Source organism: Balaenoptera borealis, assembly GCF_965194805.1.
Source record: "Balaenoptera borealis genome assembly, chromosome: 11".
Classification (NCBI taxonomy): domain Eukaryota; kingdom Metazoa; phylum Chordata; class Mammalia; order Artiodactyla; family Balaenopteridae; genus Balaenoptera; species Balaenoptera borealis.
The window spans coordinates 100,138,892-100,155,302 of NC_138868.1; the positions used below are offsets into that span (position 1 = coordinate 100,138,892).

Sequence of the window (16,411 nt, forward strand, 5' to 3'; positions counted from 1 at the left end):
TTCAATATCTCATAGATATCTTCTAGCTCTTCACATGAAAAAGATAAGGTTCCTGTTGAAACCACCAGACAGAGAGTCCTCCAGGGTCCTTTGGGAGCAGGAGAGGCTGGGCAAGCTGCAGCCTTCCACCTGCTGGGGTTGTTATAGAAGTCTGCCTTTCTTCCCCAGTACCTCTGACAAAGCATCCCTATTTTTCTCAGGAAAATGTGAATGCCCTTTAACCAAATTCTGAGCAGTCCGTACCATTGGTGTGTGTCCTGGGAGTTGAGTGGGGAATGGAGACCAAAAGAGCTTGAGAACTTCTTAATCAAACAACCTCGTATGTGGAATTGACCACCCATCACCTGGATTGAAAATTTAGTGGATTCCTATTTTTAGTTCACTTGCCTTGGCTCTATGGCTATTTTCAAGTTTTTAGGCCTCCAGCTCCTCCTTTGTCTATGGACCTCTAAGGAATGGAAATTGATTTTCGACTGAGGTGGGTTATTTAAGCAGGGATGAGAGAGCTGCATGGGTTTGAGATTTCTGTAGGCAGAATCATATCTGTGCTTGGCCCCTGGTACTTTTTTTGCCCCCTCCCACACTTCCCCACCCTCTCCACCACCATCACAGTCTTCTGCAGATCTGAAATAGGGTGTCCTCACTAAGGCATCCTTGCCGTGATTCCACGGGAGGGCTGATGGGGTGGCGAAAAGGTTCAGAATCATTTTAAAATTTACTTGTATTAATTTTTTACTGACAGATGAAAAAGAGAAATCAATCTGGCAGTGGGTCCCAAGGTCAGGGTTGGTGTACTGCGTGTGCGAGAGCCATTTGTTAACATGCTTTCTCGGTTGTGCTGGGGGAGAGAAGGGAGGCCGAAGGTTGGGTAGAGCGTCTGGTATTAGCACTGGACAGAGCCTCCGAGTCCTGGAGTGGCTGCCTCATTTTACGAGCAGGGAAACTGAGGCAGAGAGGGGCAGTGAATTGCTGGAGTTCACGCAGCTACTTTGTGGCAGGGTTGAGACCAGGATGCGATGCTCTTGACCCCTAGGCTGGTACCGCTCTGTGCAAAGGGGCGGGGTAAGCTCCTGAACATGAGGGTGGAGGCTCTTTGTTTCTCCTGGTGGTTTAGGCACAGTAGGCATTAAAAAGATGTTCACTGATTTCAAAAAAAATTGAGATGTGGGCTTAGTACACGCTGACCCTTCTGTAGTTGTGAAAAGGGATCTTCAGATTAGAAACCTCTCCCTTTCATTTTTAAAAGAAATTTTTTTATTGAGGTAACATCGGTTTACAACATTATATAAATTTCACGTGTACAACATTCTAATTTGACTTCTGTATACATTACTGCGTTCTCACCACCAGAAGTCAAGTTTCCATCTATTACCATACACTTGACCCCCTTTACCCATTTGCCCTTCCCCTACCCCTCTTCCCACTCTGTTACCCACCAGTCTGTTCTCTGTATCTGTGTGTTTTCGTTTTGTTTTGTTTGCTCATTTATTTATTTATTTATTTGTATTCCACATATGAGTGAAATCATAAGATGTTTATCTTCCTCCCTCTGACTTATTTCACTTAGCATAATACCCTCAAGGTCCATCTGTGTTGTCACAAATGGCAGGATTTCATCTTCTTTTAATGGCTTAGTCCACATAGATATACACCACATCTTCTTTATCCATTCATCTGTCAATGGACATTTAGGTTGTTTTCATATCTTGGCTATTGTGAATAATGCTGCTATGGAAAAAGGAGTATTTTTTGGACAAATACCTAGAAATGGAATAGCTGGGTCATATGGTAGTTCTACTGTTAATTTTTTGAGGAATCCTCATATGCTTTTCCATAGTGGCTGTGCACCAACAGTGTACAGTGTACATGCCCTTTTCTCTACATCCTCTCAACATTTGTTACTTCTTGCCTTTTTTTTTTTTTTTCTGGCCACGCTGTGTGGCCTGGGGGATCAGGGATTGAAGCCCCCAGGCCCTCGGCAGGTAGGCAGCGAAAGCATGGAGTCCTAACCACTGGACCGCCAGGGAGTTCCCACTTCTTGCCTTTTGGATAATAGCCATTCCAATGGCTTTGAGGTGATATCTCACTGTGGTTTTGATTTGCATTTCCCTAATAAGTAGTGATGTTGAACATCTTTTCATGGGCCTGTTGGCCATCTGTATGTCTTCTTTGCAAAAATGTCTATTCAGATTCTCTGCCCATTTTTTAATTGTGTTGTTTGTTGTTTTGTTGTTGAGTTGTATGAGTTCTTTATATATTTTGGTTATTAACCACCTATGGATATATGGTTTGCAAAGATCTTCTCTTGTTTGGTAGGTTATTTTTGTTGTTGTTGCTGGTTTCCTTTGTTGTGTAGGAGCTTTTTAGTTTGATGTAATGCCATTTGTTTATTTTTGCTTTTGTGTTTCCCTTCCTGAGGAAACAGATCCAAAAAGATATTGCTAACACCAGTGTCAAAAAGCATATTTCTATGTTTTCTTCTAGGAGTTCTGTGGTTTCAGGTCTTACATTCAATTCTTTTTTTTTTTTTTTTTTAAAGACTGCCCTTTTATTTTATTTTATTTTATTTTTTTAAGGAATTCCTTTATTTTTATTATTTATTTATTTATTTATTTTTGGCTGTGTTGGGTCTTCATTTCTGTGCAAGGGCTTTCTCTAGTTGCAGCAAGTGGGGGCCACTCTTCATCGCAGTGCGCGGGCCTCTCACTATCGCGGCCTCTCTTGTTGCGGAGCACAAGCTTCAGACGCGCAGGCTCAGTAGTTGTGGCTCACGGGCCTAATTGCTCCGTGGCACGTGGGATCTTCCCAGACCAGGGCTTGAACCCGTGTCCCCTGCATTGGCAGGCAGATTCTCAACCACTGTGCCACCAGGGAAGCCCACATTCAATTCTTTAATGCATTTTGAGTTAATTTATGTGTATGGTGTGAGATAGTGGTCTAGTTTCATTCTTTTGCATGTGGCTGTCCAGTTTTCCCAATACCATTTATTGAAGAGACTTTCCTTTCTCTACTGTATGTTCTTGGCTCCTTTGTTGTAAGTTAATTGATCATATATGCATGGGTATATTTGTGAATTCTCTATTCTGTTCCGTTGATCTATGTGCCTGTGTTTCTGCCAGTACCATGCAGTCTTGACTATTATAGCTTTGTAGTATAATTTGAAACCAGGGAGTGCGATACCTTCAGTTTTGTTCTTTTTTCTTGGAATTGATTTGGCTATTTGGGTTCTTTTGTGTTTCCATACAAATTTTAGGATTTTTTTGTTCTATTTCTGTGAAAAATGTCATTGGGATTTTGATAAGGATTGCACTGAATCTGTGGATTGCTTTAGGTACTATGGACATTAGCATGGAATATCTTTCCATTTCTTCATGTCTTCAATTTCTTTTGACATATTATAGTTTTCAGTGTACAGGTCTTTCACCTCCTTGGTTCAGTTTATTCCTAGGTATTTTATTCTTTTTGGTGCAATTGTTATTCTGTCTTCTAGAGCACAAGCTCCTCAAAGTGGGGTACTCCATGTTCCATTTTATTAAAATACTATCATAACCTATTGATCAGCTATTCTGTACTGAGTACTTTAGATAAATGATTCCATGTAATCTTTACCAAGGCAGGAAGCAGGCATTGTTACCCTCATCACAGATGATGAAATGGAAGTTCAGACAAATTAAGTGGTTTGCTCAGAGTCACACAGCTGGTTAGTTGTTGTGTCAGGATTTGAACTTAGATCTTTAGGCCTCAAATAAATACATGGGCAGTCAAGGCTTTTGCAGTGTACAAGTTTAGCAGAGAGGTGTCCTTGCAACATACCTGTGTTGGATTTGCCTTGTGTGCAGAGGAGGAAGGGTGGGAAGACTCCAGGATGAGAATCTCGGTGGAGAGGGGATGGTGCCTTTTCACCTTGGCAGGGCCCACAGGCTTGCTCACCACGCAGGCCCCCTACTTGAGCACAGTTAACCAGCTCTCCCGTGGCAAGCTCAGAGCTGGTGCCTGGCAGGAGGGACCAGCGCCCTGCCGAGTGGCTGCCTGTGGGAAGCACATGCCAGGAGGCCGCTGAGCAGAGGGCAGAGGACCAGGTAGGAGATGCCTCAGTGCTATTGCAATTAAAAAAGAAAGAAGAAAGAAAGAAAGGAAAAACAAAACCCGCGGTGGTTCTTGGCTCTGAATCCCAATTTGCATCTCATCTGGGAGTCATTTGCATAGGAAGTCCTATCCATAGCTTTATGAAATAAAATAAATAAAATGAATGGGCTGGTGAAGCTGCCAAGCGGACTCCCAAAGCCTGTGTTCTGAAGGGAAAGTTATTATTGCTTTGTTGAGTTCTTCTTAGAGTCCCCAGGAGCCCTCCCTGCAAGGCTCTGTGTGGGGCAGGGTGGCGTGGGGGAGGGGCAGGTTTCAGGCTACCGCTCCAGAGGAAGCAGGCAGGTCAGAGACACAGCAGGGCAGCTGCCTGGACTCAATAAAAGCAGCCCTTGTGTTCCACCAGAATGCAGTTCTGCAGGTTTCTCCCATGTTTTCTGGAAGGGTCTCTCCCCTCCCTCCCCAGCCCTGCCAGACTTCGGGGCTAGGCTCTGTGCTTTCTGAACAGCAATTCTCCATGTTGAGTAAGCAGGATAATCCTTGGGAAGCTTTGTCACAGTGGAGGTCCCCAGGTCCATCTCAGAGACTGATGTGGTTTGTCAGAATTGGGGCCCAGGAATCTGACCTCCAGCATGCAGCTGGGGGGTGGGAAGTCACACTTTGAGCACCCCTACTTGAGGGTGATGGGGTGGGCGCTGATGAGATGCCCAGTGTTCCCTGCAGGGTGACAGGGTCCTCTCCCCAGGGACGCTGCATGCCCCACAAAGCCCTGGCCCTCACCCTGAAGTCTCCCCACAACCTGTGAAGAGGAGATGACCAACTTCCTATGACAAAGGAGGAAAAGATCCTCCCTCAGATGGGCCAAGATATGCCCAAGGTCACTCAGTCAGGAAGCAGGAGAGTTTGATTTAAAATCCGCTGCGTTTTAGTGAGTGAGGTCCTTGAAAATGAAGCAACAGCTCTCCTGGTGGAGTTTTGTGGTAATTAGCGGGGTGTAACTTTGCACGGGGAGTCATCCTCAGCAGAGCCCCCCTGCCACATTATCTGATAATCGGTCCAGAGTCACACAGCCTGCCAGGGTGGGGCCGGTCCGCGGTCTGAGAGTTGTTGCAAAGGCGGAAGTAATCTGAGTTTGGGCAGGAAGTGGGGAGATCTGCTCCTTTCCTGGGCCCGGCAGGTCTTCTCATAATCATGGATAGCTCAGCAAAGTTAGCCTTTGAGTGACCCTTAAAAAGGTCATCAGTTTAAATTTGCTTTTAAAGTTCTCCCACTTTCATTAATTGATGATGCCTTCTAACCTTCTCTGTGCAATGGGGGAGCAGGGAGCACACAGCCTCGCTGAGGGGCCAGGACTGGTATGCAACCTCCTGCACTACCCCCCTCCCCTCTCCACACCTGTGCCCTGTCCAGAGCTCACTCTACCTGTCTTGCTTCTCCTTTGTTCTGCTCTCTGGTCCTTTAAGAGGGGAGAAAGGGCCACGTGTTGTCACTGTTTGCACAGCCAAGGCACAAAACATGGCAGAGACTGGTGACACACAGCAGGCTTCTGAGCCTCTCCTCCAGGGTGAGGTCAGAGGACGTCCCGCCCAATCCTGGGACGGAGGCGGAAGAACTGCGGGCCTGGGCTAGAAGATGCCCTCCAGGGGCCGCCGCCGCCTCCTCGGTCCCGCCCCCTCCTCGCTCTCTGCATCTTGCAGCCTCCAGGGAAGTTGGCCTGAGAGTACCAGGGGTACTCAGCTCGGGGGGCACTTGTACTCAAGGTGGCCCTGCTCATCCCACCACGTCCTTGGCAGGGAAGAGGCTGAGCGCAGGGTTGGTGATTTGGAGAAGACAGGAGAGCTCTTGGAGCTTTGCCCAGCTTTCCCCAGAGCGGAAGTGCTTCAGCTGAGCCCTGCTCCGCGTTCAGCCAGTGGAGGTGAATCTGAGCGGCTTCTGGCTTGAGGCTGGGCAGCAGAGGCAGATGGCAAGCCCTGGTGAGCAGGGTGTTCAGACACAAGGTGGGGTGCAGGGCGGGGGGGGGAGGTAAGCTAGGGTAGCTTTGCTTAGGGAAGGGAGAAGTAACACAGGTCGTGAACACCGGAGTCCAACCACCTGCACCATTGTTCCCCGCTAACTGCAACCTCGGACCAATCCTTTAATTTCATTGGCACTCGATTTCCTCTTCTGTAAAATGGGGACCGTACCCATCCTAACCAGTTGTGGTTAGACAAAACTGAAATAGGTCAGCGAGTCCCCTCCAGACGTCAGGAGATGATTACCCTGATGATTTTGAATTTGAATGAGAGGCTACATACCTTATTTTCATTTTGGACTAATTGGTCATCATTTCAATTCCAGAAATATTTTTTGAGTAGGTATTCTACCTCCAGCCCTGTTTTAGGTGCTGTGGAGGATTCGATAGGTAAGATCCCACTCATATCCTTGTTTTCCAAAGTTAGAGGCTTGCGAGTTAGATGTCAGGAAAAGGAACTCATCTGGTTTTTTTTGGTCTGTTGTTTTGTCTTGTTATCTTAAACAGCTTTGTTGAGATATAATTCACGTACCAGACAATTCACCCATTTAAAGTATACAATTCAGTGGTTTTTAGTATATCTGGAGTTGTAAACTATTACCACCATCACTTTTAGAATATTTTTCATCACCTCAAAATAGAAACCCTGTATCTATTAGCTCTCACTCCTTAATCTCCTCATCCCTCCCAGCCCCTGGCAACCACTGATCTACTTTCTGTTTCTATGGATTTATCTACTCTGGATATTTCATACAAATAGTATTATATAATATGTGGCCTTTTGTGCCTGGCTTTTTTCACGTAGCATAATGTTTTCAAGGTTCATCCATGTTGTAGCACGTATCAGTACTTCATTCCCTTTTATGACTGAATAATATTCCACTGGATGGCTATACCACATTTTATTCATCCATTCATCAGTTAATGGACATTTGCGTTTTTTCCACTTTCTGACTCTTATGAATAATGCTGCTCTGAACATTAGTGTACAAGTTTTTGTGTGGACATATGTTTTCACTTCTCTTGGGCATATAACTAGGAGTAGAATTTCTAGGTTATATGGTAATTCTATGTTTAACTTTTTGAGGAATTGCTAAACTGTTTTTCAAACGGACTATATACCATTTTACATTCCCACTGGCCATGTATTTCTTCTGCACGTCCTATCTCATGTGGTTTTGATTTGTATTTCAAATTTGTATTTCATCATTAATGGCTCATGATGTTGGGCATCTTTTCATGTGCTGATTGGCCATTTGTAGATCTTTGGGGAAATATCTATTCCGTTCTTTGGCTCATTTTTGATTGGGTTATTTGTCTTTATTATTAAGTTGTAAGAATTCTCTATGTATTCTACATACAAGTCCCTTATGATTTGCAAATATTTTCTCTTATTTTGTGGGTTGTCTTTTCACTTTCTTGATGATGTCCTTTGAAGAAAGATATCTGAATCTGAATTGCGAAAAAAATGTCATTGTTAATTACACTGAAACCTCATTAATTTGGACTCTGATAGTTTGGAATTGGAATTGGAATTGGTCAGGGTAGAGGTTCAAAGTCCATCCATTCAACACACAGTTATTGAGACTGTCTGTGGCAGGAACTGTGCCAGGCCCTGGAAATAGAAGGGTGAGTAGGGCAAAGCCTGCCTTTGCAGCCCAGAGTCTGCAGTGAGGAGAAAACAAACGTATCATCTAGCCAGTGGGCTGAGCCCTGATGGCAGAGCCCTGGGGAAGGAAGAGCTAACTCTGCTATTAGAAAAGGGTTTACTATGCAAATGAGCAGTGAAAACTATTTAGGAAAATAAAGTGCTTTGAAGGCCCCTCAAGCCCCCAGTGGCTTTCATTTCTATGCTAACAGAGATGTGGGAGCCTTAGCCCCTCACCCTGGGAGGGCTCTTGACTTGGATCCTTCTGTCATTCCCTGTGGGGCCCAAGACATTTCATCATCTCTAATTCTCATGATAAACTGATGGGTGAACTGTTATCGTCACTGTCACTTGGGGAGGTTAAGTGACTTGCCCAAGGTGACAATCGTTAATTGTTGGGATTGGGATTAGGACAGTGGTGAGCTCCCTCCAGCATCACAGAGCTCTGTTCTATGTACTGGATTCCAGACCCGACTGACCCCAGCAGTGTAAACTTGGCGCCCTCCCTAAGACAGGGATGATGCTGGTGGCCCCAGATGATAAACCGCTTGTCACCTGCTCTACCCAAGACCGGTGTGTGGCATTGCTTTTGCAACCCTGGGCTCTCCAGGCCACACCAGCCTGAGGAACGGTATATTTGAAGGTATATTTTCATTCCTCAAACATTTGTTGTGTATGCCTACTCTATATTTTATGCCCCCATCTCCAGCAAAATGGCTGGGACCCCCCCCCCAGCCTGACCTCAGACCCTCCGTGAGTCCCGGTGGCTCCAAGCCCATCTCTAACTCCTGACCCTCAAGTCCTTTTTGGTGTCCTGATGTGGATATAATGTTCCCCATCCTCTCTGTGTACCCTCTGCTGCCCAGGGAAGGAAACAGGGCTGCCTTATAAGCTCAGTATCCTAAAGAAAACCTCTCTCCTGTTTTGGCTTGTTCTTTGTTTCACGCTCTCGAGTATTTGGCCCAAAGGGCAGGGCTAGGTCCATGAGCCACGCTGGACTCAAAGTCATTTCTCTTCCTGCCAGTTTTTCTTAAATTCTTAAACCAAATTTACCATTACTCCCTTTTCTCTCAGGGCAAATATCCTCTCTTGTGGATCCTCAGTCCCTCATGCAGATGGACCCCTGTGGTCCCACCCCATGGATCTTCCACTGGTCTGCAGTGGGCACACAGCTCAGATTCTGACCCCAAGACTCCTCCCCCACAGGCAGGAAGCAAGTTCCGTGGAGTGTCCAGCCCTCCCATCCCCTGAGGCTGGGACCCAGGCCGCTGGCAGCTTTCCCACAGGCTTTTTGCAGCCCAGATAACTCAGCTCCTTTCCCACCTTTGTCTCCCACTGCATCAAACACCTGCGGCCAGACAGCCCAGCCAGAGCTCTGCTCATTTCTTGCCTGAGAACACAGTTCAGTGGAGCTGATTTTTCTGCTCTTGAAGGAGGTACAGGATTCACCCTTGAGTGAACCGAATGTACGCCCGTCAGCTCAATGGCCCGAGAGAGTCTGGTCTTATCAGTGGCACAGCAGTAGCCTCAGAGGGGGCTGGCTCCTCTCCCAGCAGGGGAGAGGCTCCCAGGGGGACCCCTGAGGCCATGGGAGGCACGTCCTTGGCCATCAGGAGCCACCAGCCCTGCAGAGATACCAACAGACCCCTGAAAGCAGCCTCTGATGGGCAGAATGGAGAGGGCCACCAGGTAGGTCAGAGCGGGTTTTGTCTGCTGGGCCTCATCTCTGCTTTGGGGCTTTCCAGAAGGTGGTGTGGCCTTCTTCCCTACTGGAAGGAGCATGGGCTTTTAGACAAATCTCAGCTTCATTTCTCTCTGGCTCTGTCTTTGGACAAGTCCTCTGGCTTCTCTGAGCCTCAGGTACCTTACCTGTAAAATGTGGGAAACTGTGTCACTATTTGGGAGGAAAAACTACTTAACATACGGAAAATACCAAGGATGGTGTGAGGCCCAGGGAGGCCTCAGTAACTATTAATCTCTCTTTCTGGAGAATCTGTCCACCTCCAGAGCTATAAACGGGAGAAGAGCTCCTGGAGTCAGGGGGAAGCAGTGAAACCTCAGTCTCCCAGACCTCTCTGTTTTATTTTGGGGGTTCCAAAATAAGGCTTGGGCTCCAGAAAGGAAGAAAGCTACATTTAAACACTGGTTTTCCCTCTGGGGCAGGAAGCCCCCAGTCCTCCTCCCTCTTCAGTCATCAGAGGGCTGTTACCAAGTCCCACTTGTCTGTGGAGGAGACTTTGGATGGGGGAAATGTGGAATCCATGGGATTCCTTCCCTCTGGAATTCTGGGGGCAGGGTTCCTCCACTCCCACCCACTACTTGATGCATTCAGAAAACATGAAGGGAACCTCAGCCTCAGGCACCTCAGGAGCTCTCCTTGGCAGGACCTTAATGAGTGACTTTGTAAATTCCTTACAGTTTATGAAATTGACAGTATGGAGACTGATATCACAGCCAGCAAAGGGGAATTGTGCAGAATTGCGGCCCCACCTCACCAGAAGAATTATCTCCATAGCCTGCAATTCAAGCTTCGGGAATAGTTTTAGCTCCCAGCCCAGGAGTAAAGGTTGGACCGAGATGCCAGGCGGGGACTGCACTTGACCTCCAGGGGACCCATCTGGATCCATTCACCCGTGCATCCCTTAAGGCTCAAGCAACGTGATCTGTGCCCCTCACACCACACAGGGAGCAGGGGCGGCACATCGTGCCATAGAACAGACAGTGGGCCTCCCCTTCACCCCACACCCACCTTTGGCTACTGCCTCGCATCCCCATCCTGAGCACCTGCGGGGCCCCTGTGCCTAATAGCTGTGTTTCTGGAGCACTTTAGCAAACTAGTTGCTTTGGGCTAGAGATTTCTGAGGATCCCTTAATGCTTTGCCTCTGCATTTGTCTTTTCCCAAAGGCTCTCAGCCAGCATTTCAAATTAAAAAAAAATGAGACAAACAAAAAAACCCACAAAAAGTCGAGCAGTCAGTAAGGCATTACTGGTTTAGAGAAAAGGGGACCATCATCAAATAAGTTTGGGAAGTGCTACATGTTACATTACCCTCTTAGCAGCACACAGTCAGGGCCTCAGCACTGCCCAGCACTGCCGTCAGGTCTCTGAGAAATCGTGTAGGAAAGACAATGGCTTAGCTTTGTTTCTCAGAATTATTTAAATGTCAGATCTGGAAACTTAATAGTCGGGTTTATATCTAAAAATATAACCCATACAGGACCCTGGAGTGAACCATTGCAGAGAAAAGGGGGACAGCTAAAAATAATCATCAGATATTACTTGGTCTACAATGGATGTAAATAAATCAGAATGCCTTGGTGTCTTCCCTAATAACCAGTGGGACGCTGGTGTTCCATTAAACAGAAGCTGGGAAATGCTGGTCTTTATGCAATTTATTTATTTTTTTAACATCTTTATTGGAGTATAATTGCTTTATGATGTTTTGTTAGTTTCTGCTGTATAACAAAGTGAATCAGCTGTATGTATACATATATCCCCTTTTATGGCTGTTAGTATTTGCCTTATGTATTGAGGTGCTCCTATGTTGGGTGCATAAATATTTACAATTGTCCTATCTTCTTCTTGGATTGATCCCTTGATCATTATGTACTGTCCTTCTTTATCTCTTGTAATAGTCTTTATTTTAAAGTCTATTTTTGTCTGATATGAGAATTGCTACTCCAGATTTCTTTTGATTTCCATTTGCATGGAATTCTTTTTCCATCCGCTCACTTTCAGTCTGTATGTGTCCCTAGGTCTGAAGTGGGTCTCTTGTAGGCAGCATATATATGGGTCTTGTTTTTGTATCCATTCAGCCAATCTATGTCTTTTGGTTGGAGCATTTAATCCATTTACATTTAAGGTAATTATCGATATGTTTGTTCCTATTACCATTTTCTTAATTGTTTTGGGTTTGTTTTTGTAGGTCTTTTCCTTCTCTTGTGTGTCCTGCCTAGAGAAGTTCCTTTAGCATTTGTTGTAAAGCTGGTTTGGTAGTGCTGAATTCTCTTACCTTTTGCTTGTCTGTAAAGGTTTTAATTTCTCCATCGAATCTGAATGAGATCTTGCTGGGTAGAGTAATCTTGGTTGTAGGTTTTTCCCTTTCATCACTTTAAATATGTCCTGCCACTCCCTTCTGGCTTGCAGAGTTTTTGCTGAAAGATCAGCTGTTAACCTTATGGGGGATTCCCTTGTATGTTATTTGTTGCTTTTCCCTTGCTGCTTTTAATATTTTTTCTTTAATTATTTAATTAAAGTATTTAATTTTTTTAAGTATTTGTAATTTTTAAAGTATTTAATTTTTTTTTAAGATTTTAATTCATTTATTTATGTTTATTTTTGGCTGTGTTGGGTCTTCGTTTCTGTGGGAGGGCTTTCTCTAGTTGCGGCGAGCGGGGGCCACTCTTCATTGCGGTGCACGGGCCTCTCACTGTCACGGCCTCTCTTGTTGCGGAGCACAAGCTCCAGACGCGCAGGCTCAGTAGCTGTGGCTCACGGGCCCAGTTGCTCCGCGGCATGTGGGATCTTCCTAGACCAGGGCTCGAACCCGTGTCCCCTGCATTAGCAGGCAGACTCTCAACCACTGTGCCACCAGGGCAGCCCTAATTTTTGATACTTTGAGTAATATGTGTCTTGGTGTGTTTCTCCTTGGATTTATCCTGTATGGGACTCTCTGAGCTTCCTGGAGTTGATTGACTATTTCCTTTCCCATGTTAGGGAAGTTTTCAACTATAATCTCTTCAAATATTTTCTCAGACCCTTTCTTTTTCTCTTCTTCTTCTGGGACCCCTATAATTCGAATGTTGGTGTGTTTAATGTTGTCCCAGAGGTCTCTGAGACTGTCCTCAATTCTTTTCATTCTTTTTTCTTTATTCTCCTCTGTGGTAGTTATTTCCACTATTTTATCTTCCAGGTCACTTATCCATTCTTCTGCTTCAGTTATTCTGCTATTGATCCCTTCTAGAGAATTTTTAATTTCTTTTTTTGTGTTGTTCATCATTGTTTGTTTGTTCTTTAATTCTTCTAGGTCCTTGTTTTTTTTTTTAATTTTTAATTTATTATTTATTTATTATTTTTTTTTTTATTTTTGGCTGTGTTGGGTCTTCGTTTCTGTGCGAGGGCTTTCTCCAGTTGCGGCGAGTGGGGGCCACTCTTCATCGCGGTGCGCGGGCCTCTCACTATCGCGGCCTCTCTTGTTGCGGAGCAGAGGCTCCAGACGCTCAGGCTCAGTAGTTGTGGCTCACGGGCCCAGTTGCTCCGCGGCATGTGGGATCTTCCCAGACCAGGGCTCGAACCCGTGTCCCCTGCATTGGCAGGCAGATTCTCAACCACTGCGCCACCAGGGAAGCCCTAGGTCCTTGTTAAACATTTCTTCTATTTTCTCCATTCTATTTCCAAGATTTTGGATCATCTTTACCATCATTACTCTGAATTCTTTTTCAGGTAGACTGCCTATTTCCTCTTCATTTGTTTGGTCTGGTGGGTTTTTACCTTACTCCTTCATCTGGTGCATATTTCTCTGTCTTCTCATTTTGTTTAACTTACTGTGTTTTGGGTCTCCTTTTCACAGGCTGCAGGTTCATAGTTCCCATTGTTTTTGGTGTCTGCCCAATAACAGTGGGTGAGGTTGGTTCAATGGCTGTGCAGGCTTCCTGGTAGAGGGGACTGGTGCCTGTGTTCTGTTGGGTGGGGCTGGTTCTCGTCTTTCTGGTGGGCAGGGCCACGTCTGATGGTGTGTTTTGGGGTGTCTGTGAATTGAGTATGATTTTAGGCAGCCTCTCTGCTAATGGGTGGGTTTGTGTTCCTGTCTAGCTAGTTGTTTGGCATGGGGCATCCATTGCTGGAATCTGCTGGCCATTGGGTGGAGCTGGGTCTTAGTGTTGAGACAGAGATCTCTGGAGGAGCTCTCGCCAATTGATATTACGTGGGGCTGGGGGTCTCTGGTGGTCCAATATCCTGAACTCACCTCTCCCACCTCAGAGGCTCAGGCCTGACAACAGGCTGGAGCACCAAGACCCTGTCAGCCCCATGGTATATTTCATGTTGTTCCAGGCAGATATAAATTTAGTTTTTAGCTTGGCAACTTCATCTGTTCCCATGGCCTCCATATTCAGATTCTAAAGAAAAAGCCATCACTTGACTGCATTCTTCTGTAAGTTTAGTGTTTTGTTCGGGAAATGTTCCAGTTCCAGCCGCAGCCACCACAAAAGCAGCCAGCACACACGCAGTCGCTCCAACCTCAGCGCCGCAGCCACAGGCACCTCGAGCGCCCCTGCCACCGTCCTTTATGCAGTTTAGTTAGCACCTAGTTGCCAGGTACTGTATTAGGCATTTGGGATACAGTGGAAAGCAAAATTAACATGGTTGGTCTTGGCCATAATGGAGCAGGCAGACTAGCCAGGAGGGTGAGGTAAACACTTCATAATAGATATGTGATGTGTGTTACAAAAGGACAAGTCCAGAGCACTGTGGATGGGGAGGTGTGCAGCACAGGGGCATCCCCTGGTCTAGGAGGTCACAGATGGCCTTCCTAGGACATTGCTAATTGTTGTGAATCTTGAAAGATGAGTAGACATTAGCTGGGCAAGGGATGGGAAGACGAGAGCTTTCTGGGCAGAGGGAACAGTATGTTCTAAAGGCCAGAGTTGAGAGATGCTTTTGGCTGCATGTAACAGAAAACCAAACCGAAGCAACTTAATGGATAAGAAAATGAATTGGCTTCCACAGCTGCCTTCTCTGGAGGTGGAGTGGGCATCGTCGCTGGTTGTTTGTAGTGTCTCAGTGGTGGCAGCGGGCACATGGGTTTTTCCCATTGTCCACTCCAGTGTCCACAGCAACAGCTTTATCCTGAGATCAGTTCCCCCTTATATTGTGGGCTATTAGTAGCAATTTTTTTCAAGTCTTGCAGGAGAGTGAGAACCAGACAGAGTTCTCACTGTCTGTCTGCAGAACCAGGCAGACTCTGCAAGTCTTACTGGGCCAGTTTGGAGCACATAACCACCCTGAAGTAATTAGCGTCGCAGGGGAATGCCTGGCTCTGACCAGCTTAGTCTGGGTTCTTGCAAGAAAAGTAAAAAACACTGGTAAGAGGTGGGCCCTATGGTCTCTGTTACAACTTCTTTTGTAGCACAAAAGCAACCACAGACAAGACGTAAGTAAATGAGCGTGGCTGTGTTCCAAGAAAACTGTATTTATGGATGTTAATATTTTAATTTCATGTAATTTTCACGTCACAAAATATTCTTCTTTCGATTTTTTCCCCAACCATTTAAAAATGTCAAAACCATTCTTAGCTTGTGGAACATACCAACCCCCCGCCACACCCTCACCCCTACAAAAGAAATAGGTGGCAGGTTAGATTTGGCCCACGGGCCATAGTATGGTGACCCCCCTTTAGATTGATCAGAACTCATTCCTGGAGGAGGGTTCAGCCCTAAGCCATGTCACTGTCACACAGTGAGGGAGGGTGGAGTGGATGGGAGTCAACCTCAGTGTCCTTCACTGAGAACCTGGTCCTTTTGAGGGTCTGCAGGAAGTCCAGTGGCTGCATTATAGACAGTGAGCATCATGATATCTTTGCAGTGCTTCATGACACCCAAAGCCTCCATCAACCACTCCTGGGATGCTCTTCCCTTCTTCCTGCCTGGGTACTGCCCTGATGCCCTACCAACTTCACCAATACACCAGTTAAAGAATTAATCCTGGAAAATTGTGGCAATGGGCTGAGGAATCTCCCTCTCACTTCCAGGTAACACCAAAACCTGTGCATGTTAGCAGGGTCTTCCTGAAGACGGGGCCCCCACTTTTGGTGCTGGACCCTGTGGCGTACCTGCAATCAGTCAGGAAGTAGTCATTGAAATGCTCACCAGGTTTGCAGCCCCCATGGGTGCAATAGGGGAAACTAGAGGAGTTGAATGATTCTCCTTTATGGCAAAGGCATGGCATCCAAAACAAACAGACACAAATCTTTCCATGTTCTGTGGCACAGAGCCACCCGGGTGACAGTGGCATGATGAAACGACCTCAACTCCCAGCATCTGTTTATGCCACACAGTGAAAGTTAATGAGGGCTAACCCTCAAGTAAACTGGGAAGTCAACCAAAGTTCAGCTTCTGGCTCCAGCCATCCTTTCTGAAGATGTGTTCCCTCTTTGAGTGGCAAACTCTTTTCCAGTCCTGTCACTGTACCAGGGTGTGTCTCCTCTCTGACCTTGCTCCATCCTTTATAATTAACAAGGATCTGCCTTTGGCCAGTCCCACTGGAGACTGGCTTACAGGGTGTACTTTCTTTCCAATGAATTTCAGGGTTTTTTTCCTCATCCTGTGTATGCATTTTGGTATGCAATGAGAGTTTGTCTCTGGAGCAGATAATTTCAGGCCAAAGCAAGCATGTGGTGGGGATTGGTTTGGAGCTGGAAGTGAAAGAGAGCAGAAATCACAGCAATATTAAACAATGTTTGGGTTTCACTTTACCGTTCATAGAGCGCACACACACACACACACACACACACACACACACACACACACACACACACTGTTTCTCACAAACCCTGTGAGATAGTAAGGCAAAGATCGTGCCATTACCATTATACCCATTTTATAGGTAAAGAAACTGAGGCTCAGAGAGACCAGCTGACCCAGAGTTGCTCCATAGCTAGTATTGGTGGGGC

The 16,411-nt window shown here is 46.0% G+C and overlaps 1 protein-coding gene across 4 annotated transcripts in view; it reads left to right on the forward strand.

Moving 5' to 3' along the window:
• The window catches only part of GRIK4 (glutamate ionotropic receptor kainate type subunit 4), a 456,420-nt gene that overhangs the window by 220,329 nt on the left and 219,680 nt on the right, over window positions 1–16,411 (forward strand). Inside the window, exon 1 of one of the 4 annotated variants that reach the window (XM_082339801.1) lies at window positions 5,713–9,431. The exons of the other annotated variants lie outside the window; for them this stretch is intronic. The gene's annotated coding sequence lies outside the window, so the exon portion shown is untranslated. Of the gene's footprint in view, window positions 1–5,712; window positions 9,432–16,411 lie in introns of those variants that run through there. 4 annotated transcript variants of the gene reach the window in all.